Consider the following 18,980-nt stretch of genomic DNA (forward strand, 5'->3'; position numbering starts at 1 on the left):
TTGTTATACTCATTCGTTTCTGCGTTGTTCAACAATATTGGATCTTAAAAAGTAGTTCTCCTCTTAAATTATAATTCCCTTCTCTTTGTAAAAATCTTCTCTGTAACCCTGTTGGAAGTAAATCTTTACTTGCTTTATAAATCATTTGGGCAGTCTTGAGTTGGATGAGATCTGGTAGTTTTAAATCAAATGTTTTTATAAATAATCCATTAGTGTGTTCTCGGGGTCCTGTGTTATGTATCAGTCTGATGGCCCTTTTTTGGATTATGAATAGTGGTTGGATGTTCGTCCTGTATGTATTTCCCCAAACTTCTAGACAGTAACTCAAATATGGCAAAACAAGTGTACAATAAAGAGTGTGTAATGTTTTTTGATTAAGAATGTGCCTAGTTTTACCCAGGGCAGCAATACTTCTGGCGAAACATAGAATTTCTCACAATTGATCCAATGGGATTGATTTGATGTTGATCAACGCAAAATAAATGAGTTCAGAACTCGGAGCATGCGCATATCATCTTCGTGGGCATTACTCATTAGCATAACGTCTTTTGGCGGGAGTGCACCGCATCAGCAAAAACCGGGAAGCAGGTTGGAGCTCGGTCTTTGGTAAGTATTCTTTTATATATATATATATATATATATATATATATATATATATATATATATATATATATATATATATATATATATATATAAAGCTGTAATACTGTAGACTATAGCGCTGGTGTATTCAGTGCTTTACACCACATTTGGTGAATTGTTTATGGGGGTGTTTTATATATATATATATATATATATATATATATATATATATATATATATATATATATATATATATATATAAAAAGCTGTAATACTGTAGACTATACCGCTGGTGTATTCAGTGCTTTACACCACATTTGGTGAATTGTTTATGGGGGTGAACTTTACTTTTAAAGTCCGACTTTGCATGCTATCTTGGTAACTTCCAGAATGGGCACTATTTTAATAGTCCACACATGAACCCGGCAGTGGGAAACTGCAAGATGGTTGTGAGGTGAAGGAACTTTCCCTCACTATTACATAAGTCAGGAGCAGTGTGAGCATGGAAGATTATAGAGGCGACAGTCGGACATAGATGCATGCAATGTCTGCCCGTGTAGTTTGACTTTGTTCAATGTGTGGGCTTCCACCGGCTCCACTGCGCTTCTTGTCAGCTCCGGCTGTCCGGAAACAGCCTGCATGTGTGTTTAAATATGTGTTTATAAATATTATATAGTGTTTTATACCTCATACAGAGTATTATCTCGCGCACCAGCAGACCGACTGTGCTCTCGTTGATGCGGAGGGAGACCGCTGCCGGTGGTGGAAGTGGTCTTGATGGACAGGAGCCTTGACGGACAGGAGCAGACACACAACGCACACGGATCTGGTTGAAGTTCAGGCACCAGATCCGGTTGATGTTGTGATTGCCCTGTTTTGTTGAACTCCATCATCTCCGCCGGTCTCTGCCTCTTACACCCTCTCTCCTTCAGTAAAGCTGTCGATTAAGCAGTAAATGTAGATTCTAGTTTACAGATGGTCAGTGAGTTAAGGCTGCAGCTAACTATTTTTCTATCGATTAATCTATAGATTAATTATTATTCTGCAATAGTATAAACATTTCATAAGTAAAAGTATTGCTTATTTTGCTTTAAAATGTGCAAAACTAAAGATAAACATCCAATACAAAAAAGTGCAAAAAAAACAATTCTGTAACAACAGTGTAAACATTTCAACAAAAGTAAAAGTATTGCTTGTTTTGCTTTAAAATGCGCAAAAATAAAGATAAACATCCAGCACAAAAAAGTGCCAATCTAAATATTACACAGTATTTTGGACATCAGTGTTGCTGAGTCTTTTGCGATTTGTTCAATAAATAATGGAGACGTCAAATAATGCTGTTGGTGGAAAGCGGTGGATTGCAGCTGCCTTTAGCAACCGAAGCACACCCGGTGTTTCTTTGTTTGTTGTGAAGCTTTAACACAGAACGGTCAAGCAAACATGTTTCTCTGCGTCAACCAGCAAGTTTTTGGATGGGAAAATTGTGATATTAAGTCGGCTCTTACCGGAGACTTCAGTGGATTGTGCGACCTCCTCCTGCAGCTCAAAAAGGCAGCTGTGATCTTGGCTCCTCGGCTTCTCTCAGAGACACTGGCATTCACCGCAGCCAACAGACTTTCAGGTATGCCTTTATAATCTCACTAAAACACTATTAACACAATAAGCAGATAAGGGATTTTCCAGTAAATGTGTCTAATTACATCTAAAACGTTCCCACTGCCGCCGCCTGGAGCTGTCGCCTTTTCTTTTCTTTTTTTTTTTTTTTTTTAGTGCTTCACTCTAACTTTCCTCATCCACGAATCTTTCATCCTCGCTCAAATCAATGGGGAAATTGTCGCTTTCTCGGTCCGAATAGCTCTCGCTGCTGGAAGCTATGATTATAAACAATGTTCAGATTTGAGGAGCTCCACAACCCGTGACATCACGCGCACATCGTCTGCTACTTCAGGTAAAGGCAAGGCTTTTTTATTAGTGAACAAAAGTTGTGAACTTTATCTTCGATGTTCTCTACTAAATCTTTTCAGCAAAAATATGGCAATATCGCCAAATTATCAAGTTTGACACATGGAATGGACCTGCTATCCTGGTTTGAATAAGAAAATCTTATTTCAGTAGGCCTTTAAGGGGCAGTTATCACTATCCATGTCCATATACAGATCGCCCATGGAGTAAGTTACTAAATCAAACATACAAAGTTCATGGTAAACCGCAAACTCCCAAAACAGCAGAAGTAGCTACATTCAAGTGTCATGTGTGTACATGCAAAGACCTAACAACAGAAATTGATTATTTTTAACACATAAATCAACATCTGAGGCGTAATGAAACGGTTCCATGTATGTTTTTAGGTTGCTTATTTAAAACAAATGCATACGCTACATTTAACACACACAAAAATAAGAAACACAACCAAAATTAATTGATACATTTTAAAGCTAATGTTGTCAGCACAAGAGGTCAGGTGCAGGAGTCAGACAAATCTGAAGCTGGGCCAATAGAGTCTGTCGATACAGGTCATGAATTTGAAACACTTACATGTAGTTGTGATGATGCAACATAATTGAACCTGCAAATATCTATTGAACAGGGAATTGCTTGCATTTTATTGAAGTTAGAAAATCCATCCATCCATCCATTTTCTACCGCTTATTCCCTTTTATTGTTCATATTCTAAAGTCAGTTATTGATGACGTTCTTTCTGAATTTCACTACATATTAAAGGCCTACTGAAACCCACTACTACCCACCACGCAGTCTGATAGTTTATATATCAATGATGAAATATTAACATTGCAACACATGCCAATATGGCCGGTTTAGTTTACTAAATTAAAATTTTTAATTTCCCGCGGAGTTTCCTGTTAAAAACGTCGCGGAATGATGACGCGTGTTTGTGACGTTATTGGTTGGAGGGGACATATTAGCCCAGCACCATTTATGGCTAAAAGTCGTCTCTTTTCATCACGCAATTACACAGTATTTTGGACATCTGTGTTGCTGAATGTTTTGCAATTTGTTCAATTAATAATGGAGAAGTCAAAGTAGAAAATCGGAGGTGGGAAGCTTTTAGCCTTTAGCCACACGAACACACTGTGTTTCCTTGTTTAAAATTCCCGGAGGTGAAGCTTTACTATGGATCACAGCGGTCAAGTGAACATGGATCCCGACTACATGTCGACCAGCAGTTTTAGGTGAGAAAATTGTGGAAATAAGTCGCCTCTTACCGGACATCAGTGGAGCCAGCGTCCTCCTGCAGCTGCCGTGACTTCTCTCAGAGACTCTGGCGTCAAAACATCCGTGGCCACACCCCTCCGACTTTAAGGTACTATTTAACTCACTAAAACACTAGCAACACAATAGGCAGATAAAAGATTTCCCAGAATTATCCTAGTAAATGTGTAAACTGCCCTCGCCTTTTTTTTTTTTTCTAGGCCTTCACTCTAAATTTCCTCATCCACGAATCTTTCATCCTCGCTCAAATTAATGGGGAAATTGTCGCTCTCTCGGTCCGAATAGCTCTAGCTGCTGCTGGCTATGATTGTAAACAATGTTCAGATGTGAGGAGCCCTACAACCCGTGACGTCACTCACACATCGTCTGCTACTTCCAGTACAGGCAAGGCTTTTTTATTAGCGACCTAAAGTTGCGAACTTTATCCTCGATGTTCTCTACTAAATCCTTTCAGCAAAAATATGGCAATATCGTGAAATGATCAAGTATGACACATAGAATGGACCTGCTATCCCCGTTTGAATAAGAACATCTCATTTCAGTAGGCCTTTAAGTACAGTATCTAGGCCCGTCAAAAAAGCTTTAGTTTCCGATGTATTTCATTATCATAAACTACAAGTTCAATAGTCACTAACTGATGAGCCGTCCACTGTCCTATGCAAATCTAATCAATTAGGCGTAGCTATGGCAAAGGACGGCCCCCTTTCTACTGCATTTAAACGTAAACAGACTTTAGACTCAAACTCCTTTGTTCCACACGCCATTAGACTGTACAACTCCTCTCTGGAGCGGGGGGCGGGGGGTACTAGGATGACAGGGGATGCAAAACAATAACAGTGCAATACGTTTTTAAAACATGGTCACTACTGCCTACTTTGTCTTGTTACATTCTTATTTTACTGTTATATTTGTATTCCCATTGTTGCTTTTTATTTTTTATTCTTATTGAAATATTTCTCTATTTTGTTTCCTTTTAAACCCCCATTATTTACTTATTACTTTTATTTAAATTGATCTCAACTCTGTACACTGCTGCTGGAATTTTAATTTTCCTGAAGGAACTCTCAATCAATAAAGTACTATCTAATCTATCTATCTATCTAAACAAACGGTACTATACATCTCACTTTTCTGTTTTAGAGCCAGTTGAGTACGTATTAGATGCCCAGTGGAATAAGACCCAGGCAAAGCTGCAGCCATCATCTAGAAAGCTAGAAGAGCTGAAGTTTACAACATACCACTGCACCCAAAAGGCGAAACCACAGAAAGCTTGGAAAGAGAGAGAATGGCTTTGTTGTCAGAAATAAAAAAGTGTCTCAATGAAGTGCTGATAAAACGGAAAAAACTTTCTCCCACAGACGACGAGAGGTAGTTGAACAGAGACCCATGATAGAAAAAATTCAAAAACCGGTGACCTGCCCTGTTCCAGCAGAGTGAAGTCATTTAACTTGTATTTTTATGTATTGATATTTAACTGTAAGAAAATGGCAAATTTTTCTAAATGAATTTTATCAAAAAATGTTTTGATCAATGAGGAGTTCTTGCAGATCACTAAAAAGCCACTGCAGTCAAAGTTTATGTCACAACTGGACCACGTTTCACTCAAGCTGATGCAGATCTTCAAAAGCAAAGGAGGAGTGAACGGGCAACGAATCAAAGAAGTTCTGGCAAACAGATTTGGTAAGTAGAAAAGGTAGAACTGTTGATATATGTGTGTATGTATATCCATCCATCCATTTTCTACCGCTTATTCCCTTGTGGGGTCGCGGGGGGAGCTGGCGCCTATCTCAGATACAATCGGGCGGAAGGCGGGGTACACCCTGGACAAGTGTATGTATATATATAAATATATATATATATATATATATATATATATATATTTGTGGATAGGTGGAAGGAATACTTCGAAGACCTCCTCAATCCCACCAACACGTCTTCCTATGAGGAAGTAGTGCCTGGGGAATCTGTGGTGGACTCTCCTATTTCTGGGGCTGAGGTCGCTGAGGTAGTTAAAAAGCTCCTCGGTGGCAAGGCCCCGGGGGTGGATGAGATCCGCCCGGAGTTCCTTAAGGCTCTGGATGCTGTGGGGCTGTCTTGGTTGACAAGACTCTGCAGCATCGCGTGGACATCGGGGGCGGTACCTCTGGATTGGCAGACCGGGGTGGTGGTCCCTCTCTTTAAGAAGGGGGACCGGAGGGTGTGTTCCAACTATCGTGGGATCACACTCCTTCCCGGTAAGGTTTATTCAGGTGTACTGGAGAGGAGGCTACGCCGGACAGTCGAACCTCGGATTCAGGAGGAATAGTGTGGTTTTCGTCCTGGTCGTGGAACTGTGGACCAGCTCTATACTCTCGGCAGGGTTCTTGAGGGTGCATGGGAGTTTGCCCAACCAGTCTACATGTGCTTTGTGGACTTGGAGAAGGCATTTGACCGTGTCCCTCGGGAGGTCCTGTAGGGAGTGCTCAGAGAGTATGAGGTATCGGACTGTCTTATTGTGGCGGTCCGCTCCCTGTATGATCAGTGTCAGAGCTTGGTCCGCATTGCCGGCAGTAAGTCGAACAGATTTCCAGTGAGGGTTGGACTCCGCCAAGGCTGTCCTTTGTCACCGATTCTGTTCATAACTTTTATGGACAGAATTTCTAGGCGCAGTCAAGGCATTGAGGGGTTCCGGTTTGGTGACCGCAGGATTAGGTCTCTGCTTTTTGCAGATGATGTGGTCCTGATGGCTTCATCTGACCGGGATCTTCAGCTCTCACTGGATTGGTTTGCAGCCGAGTGTGAAGCGACCGGAATGAGAATCAGCACCTCCAAGTCCGAGTCCATGGTTCTCGCCCGGAAAAGGGTGGAATGCCATCTCCGGGTTGGGGAGGAGACCCTGCCCCAAGTGGAGGAGTTCAAGTACCTAGGAGTCTTGTTCACTAGTGAGGGAAGGGTGGATCGCGAGATCGAGAGGCGGATTGGTGCGGCGTCTTCAGTAATGCGGACGTTGTACCGATCTGTTGTGGTGAAGAAGGAGCTGAGCCGGAAGGCAAAGCTCTCAATTTATCGGTCGATTGACGTTCCCATCCTCACCTATGGTCCAGAGCTTTGGGTCATGACCGAAAGGATAAGATCACGGGTACAAGCGGCCGAAATGAGTTTCCTCCGCCGTGTGGCGGGGCTCTCCCTTAGAGATAGGGTGCGAAGCTCTGTCATCCAGGAGGAACTCAAAGTAAAGCCGCTGCTCCTTCACATCGAGAGGAGCCAGATGAGGTGGTTCGGGCATCTGGTCAGGATACCACCAGAACGCCTCCCCAGGGAGGTGTTTAGGGCACGTCCAACCGGTAGGAGGCCACGGGGAAGACCCAGGACATGTTGGGAGGACTATGTCTCCCGGCTGGCCTGGGAACGCCTCGGGATCCCCCGGGAAGAGCTAGACGAAGTGGCTGGGGAGAGGGAAGTCTAGGCTTCCCTGCTTAGGCTGTTGCCCCCGTGACCCGACCTCGGATAAGCGGAAGAAGATGGATGGATGCATATATATATATATATATATATATATATGTATATTTATATATAGTCATATTTATACTTAGTTTATGGTTGTGTGCCCTACTCAGAAATGTGTCAAAGATGCTATGCTCTAGTCTTCAGAAGCTGTATTGGTTTATCTAATTTTCTTTACACAGTCTCATCAACTTGCCCCCCCTCCCTGTTCCACTGTTGCACCAATATTTAGCTAAATTCTGTTTTGATTTTTCACCCCTGCTTTAGTGTGACAACATTGACATCAGGAGGGAGTGCATCCAGAGAAGCTTTGTTGTCTATCTCAAAGAAGATCCAGACACTTTGTTCAATGAATATCGGGTAATTTAATAGTTTTTGTTACTCAGTAGCATGAAATAGTGTTACCCTTTCTTATTTACATATATTGTGGTCCTTTGAGCTCAACACACTACAACTTTTTGAATAACTGGCATTTTGTAAACAATGGGGCTCATTGAATTTAACATTTTTGTTTTAAATCACTGGTAGGTGCAAGAAAAGACAGAGTCAGAGTCTACTAAGCTGGTTGTGGCAAACGGGCAGAGGCTCTGTGGAGTAAAACAGCTATTTCTGTCCCACAGGTCCATCTCTATCGGGATGTGGTTGCCTAAAGGATCGTGTTGCAGCAATTGCAATATGTTCATGGCTGCTTGCTGAAGTTATTTACGGGCCAATTTCAAACATTATATTATTATTATTATTTCATATATATGGTTAACTTTACAATCACGTTTAACTCGTGATACATAAATGATTGATTTGACAAGCAATGAGGACTTAAAAAAAAAAAAGCTAACTCATTTTCTGCTAGCGGGGCTTCACGGTGGCAGAGGGGTTAGTGCATCTGCCTCACAATACAAAGTTCCTGTAGTCCTGGGTTCAAATCCAGGCTTGGGGTCTTTCTGTGTGGAGTTTGCATGTTCTCCCCGTGAATGCGTGGGTTCCCTCCGGGTACTCCGGCTTCCTCCCACTTCCAAAGATATGCACCTGGGGATAGGTTGATTGGCAACACTAAATTGGCCCTAGTGTGTGAATGTGAGTGTGAATGTTGTCTGTCTATCTGTGTTGGCCCTGCGATGAGGTGGCGACTTGTCCAGGGTGTACCCCGCCTTCCGCCCGATTGTAGCTGAGATAGGCGCCAGCGCCCCCCGCGACCCCAAAAAAGGGAATAAGCGGTAGAAAATGGATGGATGGATTTTCTGCTAGCGTTGTTCAGCATTTTACCTAACACACGCGTTCTGTTTTTGTGTCGTTGTTCAGGCCTCCGCCACTGAGGATGCAGAAAGGGACAATGCCCTCACAGTCATGGGGATAAACATCATCCATGGAGATGGCGATTGGCAGCCAGAGGATGTTGGAATTGTTATCGAAGGCATCAAAGTCCTAAGCAACGTGGACATCGTCATCATGGGGATCATAATGATGTTTGGGGCTCATTTATGCCCTTAATCTAAGCGTTCCAGATAACCTCAAGTACACATTTCAGTTTTTCCATAAGATCCTAATGAACCTGGATGGTCACAAACTGAACACAAAGATACAGAAGCTGAAAATCAACTTGTTTACATGAGAGGTGAACACTTCTTGACAAAGTTCATCATCGGATCTTTATTTTTGGTTGTATGTTTTTGCCTTCATTTTCACCCCATTTAAAGACAATCTATGACAGGAGTGGGCATTACGTCGATCGCGATCGACTGGTCGATCTCGGAGGGTGTGTCAGTCGATCTCAAGCCAGGCATTAAAAAATATACATAAAAATGAGCAATCATCAATCATACCAAGACTTCACTTTCGTCAGTTGTTTGACATTCTCGGCACCCGAGGATTTTGTGAGATGACGCTGGCTGCTGCGAGCTCATATTTACGAAAAAAAATCACTAACAGGGCGGACGCAGAGAAACACATTTTATTTCTAGAGACTTCGTACCTACTGTCAAAACTCTAAAGACCGACTGCACAGTTCCTGTCTTCACCATAAAAGACCTGTTTCATCCTGCCTGTGCTAACAAAATAAGAGTCTCAGAAAGCTAGCGTGCACAAGCTAGCAAGCTACGGAGTTTGATGCCAATGTATTTCTCCCCCGCCCTCAGCGACCGCTTTCTCACTTGCTTGCCCACCCGCACACTCACTGATGTCACTCACCTGCTGCCAGACATTAAAGGGCCACACACATATGCTACTCTCATAACAAAGTGTTTAAAAACGAGTATGCAAGTTGGACAAATGAGATGCCAAATCCAACCACTTTCATGTGGTATTGGACAGAAAGGAGGACTTTTATTTTCCTCCATTTGAAAATGCGGACGTTATCAGCACCACTGTCTAAATACAATCAATGCAAGTCCTCAGAATCAAACACACCAACTTATATTCTTGTCTTCATGAAAGAAAGGAATCTATGTGTGTTAAATATGCTTGTATTATCATTAAACACCATTAACTTGTTAACAAAAATGTCTCTTTCATAAATAAATAAATATAAATTATAAATAGGAATGAGGTAGATCTCCTCGACTTGGTCAATTGAAAAGTAGCTCACCTGCAGAAAAAGTGTGAGCGCCCCTGATCTATGACCTACAACATTTTGAACGTGAGAATTGGACCTAACTTTAACTCCCCATTTTATCTCTGAGTCTGACTATCCTGCACACTTCTCGCATCCATTTCTCTCCTCCGTTTCATCACTCAACCCTGGATAAATGGATTAAGTTCGATTCAAGATTTTGGAATTTTATTTTGTATTTTTTGAATAACTAGTACTGTTCTCATGTTTTGTTTTTACTTGCTTACATTCAAAGGATATTTGCTGCTAGCATCCCATTGATATCAGATTCCTGATCTGTGAATGTTAAGTTTTTCTTATTTATTTTTGTTTGTTGTCAATTTGATCCATGTTGTTTTCTTTTCTTTAACTCTAGTACATTGAGGCTAATGGCTGCATTAGCACACTTGTGCAGGACTCAAATGTGTTTTTGCAGTTTCCTTTGTGGCGTTGAGTGTTAATTTTACACCACTTTAAGCCATTTTGGAGAACCGTTTCTCGTAAAGTTTTCCTTGTGTTATATAAGAAAAGGTAAAACTGCTTCTTGGTGTTTTATATCTGGGCTTTCTATCAAGTCAATTTGACATATTTGTTAATATAACACTAAGTTATTAGTCTGTGTTGGTACGCAAATCTGACATTGGTCTTTATGTAAAATTGACTTCTTGATGTTTTGTTTTCACTGAAACTCAACATTTTGGTTTGTGTTTTCAAGTAACTTTGACATCCTGTGGTGTTATATTCAAGATTGTTGAATTAAGGATTATTCTACATTAAAAATACCAACCAGGTTTTGTCTGATGTGTTTTATGGGATCAAGGGTGATTTTTAGCTTGCTTAATTTCCAATAAATTTTGAGTTGGGCACATATAAATCAATTTCGCTTAGTAACCAAAATAATTTCATTTTATCTGTATTTGTTAAAAATTAGTCTGACAAATGTAAATCAATTTTGCTTTGTTATTGCAATAATTTCATTTTGGCTTTATTTGCTAAAAATTAGTTGGACTAACTCATTTTTGTTGTGTTGTGAGAATGTACTAATTTTGAGTTGGGGCAACATGTAATTGTTGGATGGAAATCCTGCCCTCATTTTAATTGAGTTCATCAAATGAGTAATTTTTTTGAGTGTGTTATACAATTTAATAAATCAGAAACTGATGACATAGGGCTGTATTTTGCTTCTTTGTCTCTTTTTTTCAACCAAAAATGCTCTGCTCTGATTAGGGGGTACTTGAATTAAAACATGTTCACAGGGGGTACATCACTGAAAAAAGGTTGAGAACCACTGCTCTATACAATAGGAGCAGTCTTTTTTTAAATGTTTTAATTTTTTTTTTCAGGAATTTGCTGCAAAAATGCTTTTAACCAAATTCGGAGAGTGATGTCATTCCCGAGCCAAAAGGTTGATTTACCCTGTTCTAGTGCCTTCCAGATGAAAAAACGAGGGCTGTGCTCTCACACTGTTCATAATGCATTTCAGCAAGGTTGTGTCCTCTTTAATTTGGATCTTAAGCTGAAAACAGTGAAAAAACCCTGCTAATGTTAACTGCTGACTTCCACTCAGTTTAGTAGAAATGCCAATGAATACCAATTAAAAGAAGCTTCAACAATACTGATTTTTTTTTCTTTCTCTTTTTTAACCGTGCTTCTATGTCCACATCACATCAATAGTGAAATTCCTCTCTGACTTGCTGCAGTTGGCATTTCCATCCATCCTATAAGAGGATTAGGTCATACATTGACTTTTGTCAACTTTGTTTGTCTCTGCTCACACGGGCTTCTTATTTAACTGCATGATCCAATATTCCAATATCTGACGCCAAATTAGAGTGAGCAAACAATACATCCGGGGGACTTGGTAAGGAAAGAGCAGGGTTGAGGGATATTGTTATTTGGCCGTGTTCATTAGCATCAATAGTTAACAATGACAAATCCATCTAATTAATTTTTTTTTACCCGCATCAAATCTCGGTATTCAATGTGAAGCGCTAATTGGGGGCCTAATTTGCTTAATTCCCATGAATTACTCTCTGGATCAAATCCTCTTCAATTCACCAGCTTTAAGGCTTTAATTTGGTTGCATATGTTTGCTGTACACACCCACGCACACACACATGCACACAATCTTGCAGCCCGATTAGGCTTATTGGGCTGTTTTTGAACGCATTTTAAACACATTTGTGGGCGTTATGTTGTGGATTCTCCAGCGATGCTCAAAACTAAATGACTGTGCTCAACGCCCATTCGAACGATGTGTAACTACACGTCAAGACAAACGAGGTCACGAGGTGTGCATGTGCATGCCTTTTTCTTAATCTAATGAGATGGGCGGAAAGGGTGCAGGGGGTGCATAGATTAGGGCCCAAAGACGTTCCTGATTAGCAGAGAGTGAGCTAAGAAGATCAGCCCTGCTGAGATGGCGATGAAACATTATGGCCCGTGTTTTAATGCAACGCGGCGACTGCGGCATTCCAAAGCTGATTCTTTGTAGCTTACATCCTTGATTTGAGCACACACACAATGTGGCTGAAGGTTTATATATATATATATATATATATATATATATATATATATATATATGTATATATATATATATATATATATATATATATATATATATACAAACCCCGTTTCCATATGAGTTGTGAAATTGTGTTAGATGTAAATATAAACGGAATACAATGATTTGCAAATCCTGTTCAACCCATATTCAGTTGAATGCACTACAAAGACAAGATATTTGATGTTCAAACTCATAAACTTTATTTTTTTTTTGCAAATAATAAATAACTTAAAATTTCATGGCTGCAACACCTGCCAAAGTAGTTGGGAAAGGGCATGTTCACTTCTGTGTTACATCACCTTTTCTTTTAACAACACTCAATAAACGTTTGGGAACTGAGGAACCTAATTGTTGAAGCTTTAAAAGTGGAATTCTTTCCCATTCTTGTTTTATGTAGAGCTTCAGTTGTTCAACAGTCCGGGGTCTCCGCTGTCGTATTTTACGCTTTATAATGCGCCACACATTTTCGATGGGAGACAGGTCTGGACTGCAGGCGGGCCAGGAAAGTACCCGCACTCTTTTTTTTACGAAGACACGCTGTTGTAACACGTGCAGAATGTGGCTTGGCATTGTCTTACTGAAATAAGCAGGGGCGTCCATGAAAAAGACTGGGCTTAGATGGCAGCATATGTTGTTCCAAAACCTCTATGTACCTTTCAGCATTAATGCCTTCACAGAAGTGTAAGTTACCCATGCCTTGGGCACTAATGCACCCCCATACCATCACAGATGCTGACTTTTGAACTTTGCGTCGATAACAGTCTGGATGGTTCGCTTCCCCTTTGGTCCGGATGACACGATGTCGAATATTTCCAAAAACAATTTGAAATATGGAGTCGTCCGACCACTTTTCCACTTTGCATCGGTTCATCTGGGATGATCTCGGGCCCAGGGAAGACGGCGGCGTTACTGGATGTTGTTGATAAATGGCTTTCACTTTGCTTAGTAGAGCTTTAACTTGCACTTACAGATGTAGCGACAAACTGCATTTAGTGACAGTGGTTTTCTGACTCTCTCTCTCTCTCTCTCTATCAGCTGGAGGCATGTCTTAATGATATTAGACAATGGATGTTTATATGTTCATATTATTAGAATATCATGAAAAAGTTGATTTATTTCAGTAATTATATTCAGAACGTGAAACTTACATATTATATCAAATCATTACACACATAGTGATATATTTGAAATGTTTATTTCTTTAAATTTTGATGATTAGTACTGACAATTACTGAAAATCCCAAATTCAGTATCTCAGAAAATTTGAATATTAGTTACGACTAGTACCAAAAAATATTTTTTAGAAATGTGGGCCAACTGAAAAGTATGAACATGGAAAGTTTCAGCATGTACGGCAATCAATACTTTAGTTGCAGCTCCTTTTGCCTGAATTGCTGCAGCAATACGGCGTGTCATGGAGTCCACCAGTCTGTTGCACTCCTCAGGTGTTATGAGAGCCCAGGTTTCTTTAATAGTGGCCTTCAGCTCTTCAGCATTGTTGGGTCTGGCATCCCGCGTCTTCCGCTTCACAATACCCCATAGGTTTTCTATGGGGTTAAGGTCAGGTGAGTTTGCAGGCCAATCAAGAACAGGGATACTATGGTCCTTAAACCAGGTACTGGTAGATTTGGCACTGTGTGCAGGTGCCAAGTCATGTTGGAAAATGAAATCTTCACCTCTATAAAATTGGTCTGTGGCAGGCAGCATAAAGTGTTCTGAAACTTCCTGGTAGACTGCAGCATTGACCCTAGACCTCAGGAAACACAGTGGACCAACACCAGCAGATGACATGGCACCCCAGACCATTACCGATTGTGGAAATTTGACACTGGACTCCAGGCAACGTGGATTCTGTGCCTCTCCTGTCTTCCTCCAGACTCTGGGACCTTGATTTCCAAAGGAGATACAAAATTTACTTTCATCTGAAAACATAACTTTGGACCACTCAGCAGCAGTCCAGTCCTTTTTGTCTTGAGCCCAGGCGAGACGTTTTTGACGTTATCTCTTATTCAAGAGTGGCTTTACACAAGGAATGCGACAGCTGAAGCCCATATCTTGCATACGTCGGTGCGTGGTGGTTCTTGAAGCACTGACTCCAGCTGCAGTCCACTCTTTGTGGATACCCCCACATTTTTGAATCGGTTTTGTTTGACAATCCTCTCCAGGGCGCGGTTATCCCTCTTGCTTGTACACTTTTTTCTACCACATCTTTGTCTTCCCTTCACCTCTATATTAATGTGCTTGGACACAGAGCTCTGGGAACATCCAACCTCTTTGGCAATGACCTTTTGTGTCTTGCCCTCCTTCTTTAAAGTATCAATGGTCATCTTTTGGACAGTTGTCAAGTCAGCAGTCTTCCCCATGATTGTGTGTCATACAGAATCAAAACGAGAGACCATTTAAAGGCTTTTCCAGGTGTTTTGAGTTAGTTAGCTAATTAGAGTGTGGCACCAGGTGTCTTCAATATCTGACCTTTTCACCATATTCTAATTTTCTGAGATGTTGAATTTAGGGTTTTCATTGGTTGTCGGCTATAATCATCTCCTTTTTGACAAAAAACACTTGAAATGTATCAGTCTGTTTGGAATGAATGTATACATTCTACAAGTTTGACTTTCTAAATGGAATTAATGAAATAAATCAACTTTTTCATGATATTCTAATAATATGACCAGTACCTGTACATATACACCTATACTGGCTCACCGGCACTGGCTTCCTGTGCACTTAAGATGTGACTTAAAGGTTTTACTACCGTACTTACGTATAAAATACTACACCGTCTAGCTCCAGCCTATCTTGCAGATTGTATTGTACCATATGTCCCGGCAAGAAATCCGCGTTCAAAGAACTCCGGCTTATTAGTGAGTCCCAGAGTCCAAAAAAAGTCTGCAGGCTATAGAGCGTATTCTATTCGGACTCCGGTACTCTGGAAGGCCCTCCCGGTAACAGTTAGAAATGCAACCTCAGTAGAAGCATTTAAGTCCCATCTTAAAACTCTTTTGTATAGGTTAGCCTTTCAATAGAGCACCTTTTTAGACCAGTTGATCTGCCGTTTCTTCACAAAGGAGAGGGGGGCTCGGTGACCACAGATGAGGGGCTAGCTTTCCAAAGTCGGTACCCAGGGTGGACCACTCCATGGGATTGAATTCAAGACCTTCGTATTGTGAGGCAGACACACTAACCCCCTGTTCCACCGTGCTGCCTATTCATTGAATTAAAGAAATAAATCATCATGACCGAACGTGTTGCCAACTTGGTGAGGCAAATGGAGCATTTCACTGCTCGTCCGCACCATACCAAAGGAGGATGTTACAACAATACATTTATTCATGAAAATATGACAAAGCAGTATGGTGTATTTGACTGAGATGCAGATACAAGGTGATACCGTATAAGTCCACTCTCTAAGGCAAATGGTGGAAATTATTGTTATATCTGTCATTATCATCACAGTACTACAGTCAGAAAAAAATAATTTAAAACATTTGTACCTATGTTAAGACCTTCAGTATATCAGTATGTGGAATTAAATTATGGAATGGATTAAGCAAAGAAACCAAACAATGTACTAATATGATCCACTTCAAGAAACTCTTCAAACTTAAAGTGTTTACAAAGTACAAAGAAGAAAAACATTCTGAATTTATTCCATCCATCCATTCTTTTAGATAATCTTACTCATCTCACCATATGAAATCTAACTTACTTCACCAATTGTTATTATTATTTTTTTAAAATTGTTTTTACTTATAGAGAGTATTGTGAATAAATTGAGAACAGGAAGCGAATAAAAGTTTGAGCAACTGCTATGTATAGGAAAAGGGGTATGATTAAATAAGCTCTGCTTCACCCTACTCCCTTTCGAACTTGTTGAATAGAGCCGTGGTTCTCAACCTTTTTTCAGTGATGTACCCCCTGTGTACATTTTTTTAAATTCAAGTACCCCCTAATCAGAGCAAAGCATTTTTGGTTGGAAAAAAGAGATAAAGAAGTAAAATACAGCACTATGTCATCAGTTTCTGATTTATTAAATTGTATAACAGTGCAAAATATTGCTCATTTGTAGTGGTCTTTCTTGAACGTTTTGGAAAAAAACATATAAAAATAACTAGTGATTCAATTATAAATAAAGATTTCTACACATAGAAGTAATCCTCAACTTAAAGTGCCCTCTTTGTGGATTGTAATAGAGATCCATCTGGATTCATTAACTTAATTCTGAATATTTCTTCACAAAAAAAATAAATCTTTAACATCAATATTTATGGAACATGTCCACAAAAAAATCACACTGAATATTGCATTGTTACATTTCTTTTCACAGTTTAGGAACTTAAATTCATATTTTGTTGAAGTATTATTCAATAAATATATTTATAAACGATTTTTGAATTGTTGATATTTTTAGAATATTTTTGAAAAATCTCAAGTACCCCTTGGCATACCTTCAAGTACCCCCAGGGGTACGCGTACCCCCATTTGAGAACCACTGGAATAGAGAAACTGGATATTGTGATGTTCGAAATAAACTCAAACTCAAACCTGTAAAACTAATTGTTTCTGGTACATTCTTTTGTATTGTTTTAGACGATATTTCTTATCTAAAAGTAAGTTTTTTTTCTTCAACGTTCAGGTGTCCAAATTATGGCGTTTTGCAGGATTTGAAACCAGAAATACTTTTCCTGTGAAATAAATATTTCAATACTATTAACTCAAAAAAGACTGCGACGAGGTGGCGACTTGTCCAGGGTGTACCCCACCTTCCGCCCGATTGTAGCTGAGATAGGCGCCAGTGCCCCCCGCGACCCCAAAAGGGAATAAGCGGTAGAAAATGGATGGATGGATAACTCAAAAAAGATGACCTAAAATAAAATAAATGTAAATAGTTGAATGCCTAAATTGTCTTGGCTGTCTCCATGGCAACGTGTGACTATAAGGCATCAGCATGGAGTCCAAATTGCTCGTCTATTAGAAAGGATGATTGCATGCACAAGTCAGATGTATTTAAGGCTCGTAGGCGCACCGAGTAGCGGCAGAAACATGCAGCTGTTATTTTCTGCAAAGTCCCGGCCAGCATGATGAACAATAGCCTGGTGTTACCTCGTCTTCCTTCAAAGGACCCTTAATAGTCAATCGATCCCCAACGCAAGGCGCCATTCTGCAGATTACTGTTAACAATAATTTGCCTCCCAGTGCACTGTTACCATCTTTGAAGCAATGTTTTATTGCCTTTTTCTCCCCCCCCCCCCTCCTCCTCTTCCTCCATCTGCATCTGTCATCCCCCAGGTCCGCTGTTTGATCTCCTGCTGCATCCCCCGAGCCGCGTTGACCTGTTGATTGACAGCTGTGATCAGACATATGGTGGGACGAGGCATCGACCCGCGGAGCTCCCCAGGAGACAAAAGCAAGTCTGGAGGTTTTTCTTTTCAACCCCTCTGTCCCTCCCGCATCTTTCACCCCAACATTTCAGCAGCATGCAATGCACAATGCCGCCACTAGATGTCGCCAGATGCGAGCAAATAGACACTGTCTTGCTCTGGCTGGTCTGTTTACATTCTGAGGTGTTTCTAATATTTTGTCCTTAAAATAGCTTAATCAAGATCACACGCTATGAGGTATAGGTGTCAAACTCAAGGCTCGGGGGCCAGATGTGGCCCTCAAAAGCCTGGAAATACTAAATAGGTATTATAACCTATCTTACTAAATGTATTATTTATTTCTATTTTGGGAGAAAAAAAAAATGCACTCCATGTCATCGCAAATCCATCCATTTACTACTGCTTGTCCCTTTTGGGGTCACTGGAGCCTCTCAGCTGCATTTAGGCGGAAGCCGGTGTACACCCTGGACAAGTCACCATCTCATAGCAGGTCATGTTAATCCAATCCAATTCAATCCACTTTATTTATATAGCACATTTAAACAACAATAACGTTTCCAAAGTGCTGCACAGCCATGTTAAAAACAATTGTAAAAAAAATAAATAAATAAATAAATAAAATAAAATTAAAAAAAAGTATATAAATATATATTATGCTCCACCAATGACTGAATAAAAACAAAAAATGTTAACCTAAATATTGTCTAATTATGCAAAAATATGTTATCAAAAATTCAAACCATTTTCACAAAAATAGGAATACATACTAATAATGATCATTTCAAAGCAAGTTATCCATCACATTGTGCAATCTAAAAGTAGCAATAGATTCCATGGGAAAATTCTGAAATGTACTGTTTTTTTACAGCATTTTTCTTTAAAAAAGGAAAAAAAAATTATACCTTTTTTTTTTTTAACTGTAGTAAACTGTGGTGCCGTTTTGGCATTTTACAGTAATGCACCAAAAAATCTACAGTTGTTGATTTGAGGAAAAAAACAACAACTAACAAACTGGCTGCTCAGGTGCCAAAATTCTAAACAATAATAATAATAATAATAATAATATATATATATATATATTTTTTTCCTGGATCTTAAAATTCTTTTTACATATTTGTAAACAATTGTGTTTTATGGCTATAGTGCGATTCAT

At 40.0% G+C, this 18,980-nt stretch overlaps 1 long non-coding RNA gene across 2 annotated transcripts in view; it reads right to left on the reverse strand.

Moving 5' to 3' along the window:
- Positions 1-1,045: 1,045 nt before the first annotated feature.
- Positions 1,046-18,980, reverse strand: part of LOC133543637 (uncharacterized) — a 211,723-nt gene continuing 193,788 nt past the window's right edge. Inside the window, exon 4 of one of the 2 annotated variants that reach the window (XR_009804434.1) lies at positions 1,046-1,519. This is a non-coding gene — a long non-coding RNA (uncharacterized LOC133543637). Of the gene's footprint in view, positions 1,520-17,348; positions 17,780-18,980 lie in introns of those variants that run through there. The other variant, XR_009804435.1, reaches the window with a different exon arrangement.

The sequence above is a fragment of the Nerophis ophidion genome, linkage group LG26, assembly GCF_033978795.1.
Source record: "Nerophis ophidion isolate RoL-2023_Sa linkage group LG26, RoL_Noph_v1.0, whole genome shotgun sequence".
Taxonomy (NCBI): Eukaryota; Metazoa; Chordata; class Actinopteri; order Syngnathiformes; family Syngnathidae; genus Nerophis; species Nerophis ophidion.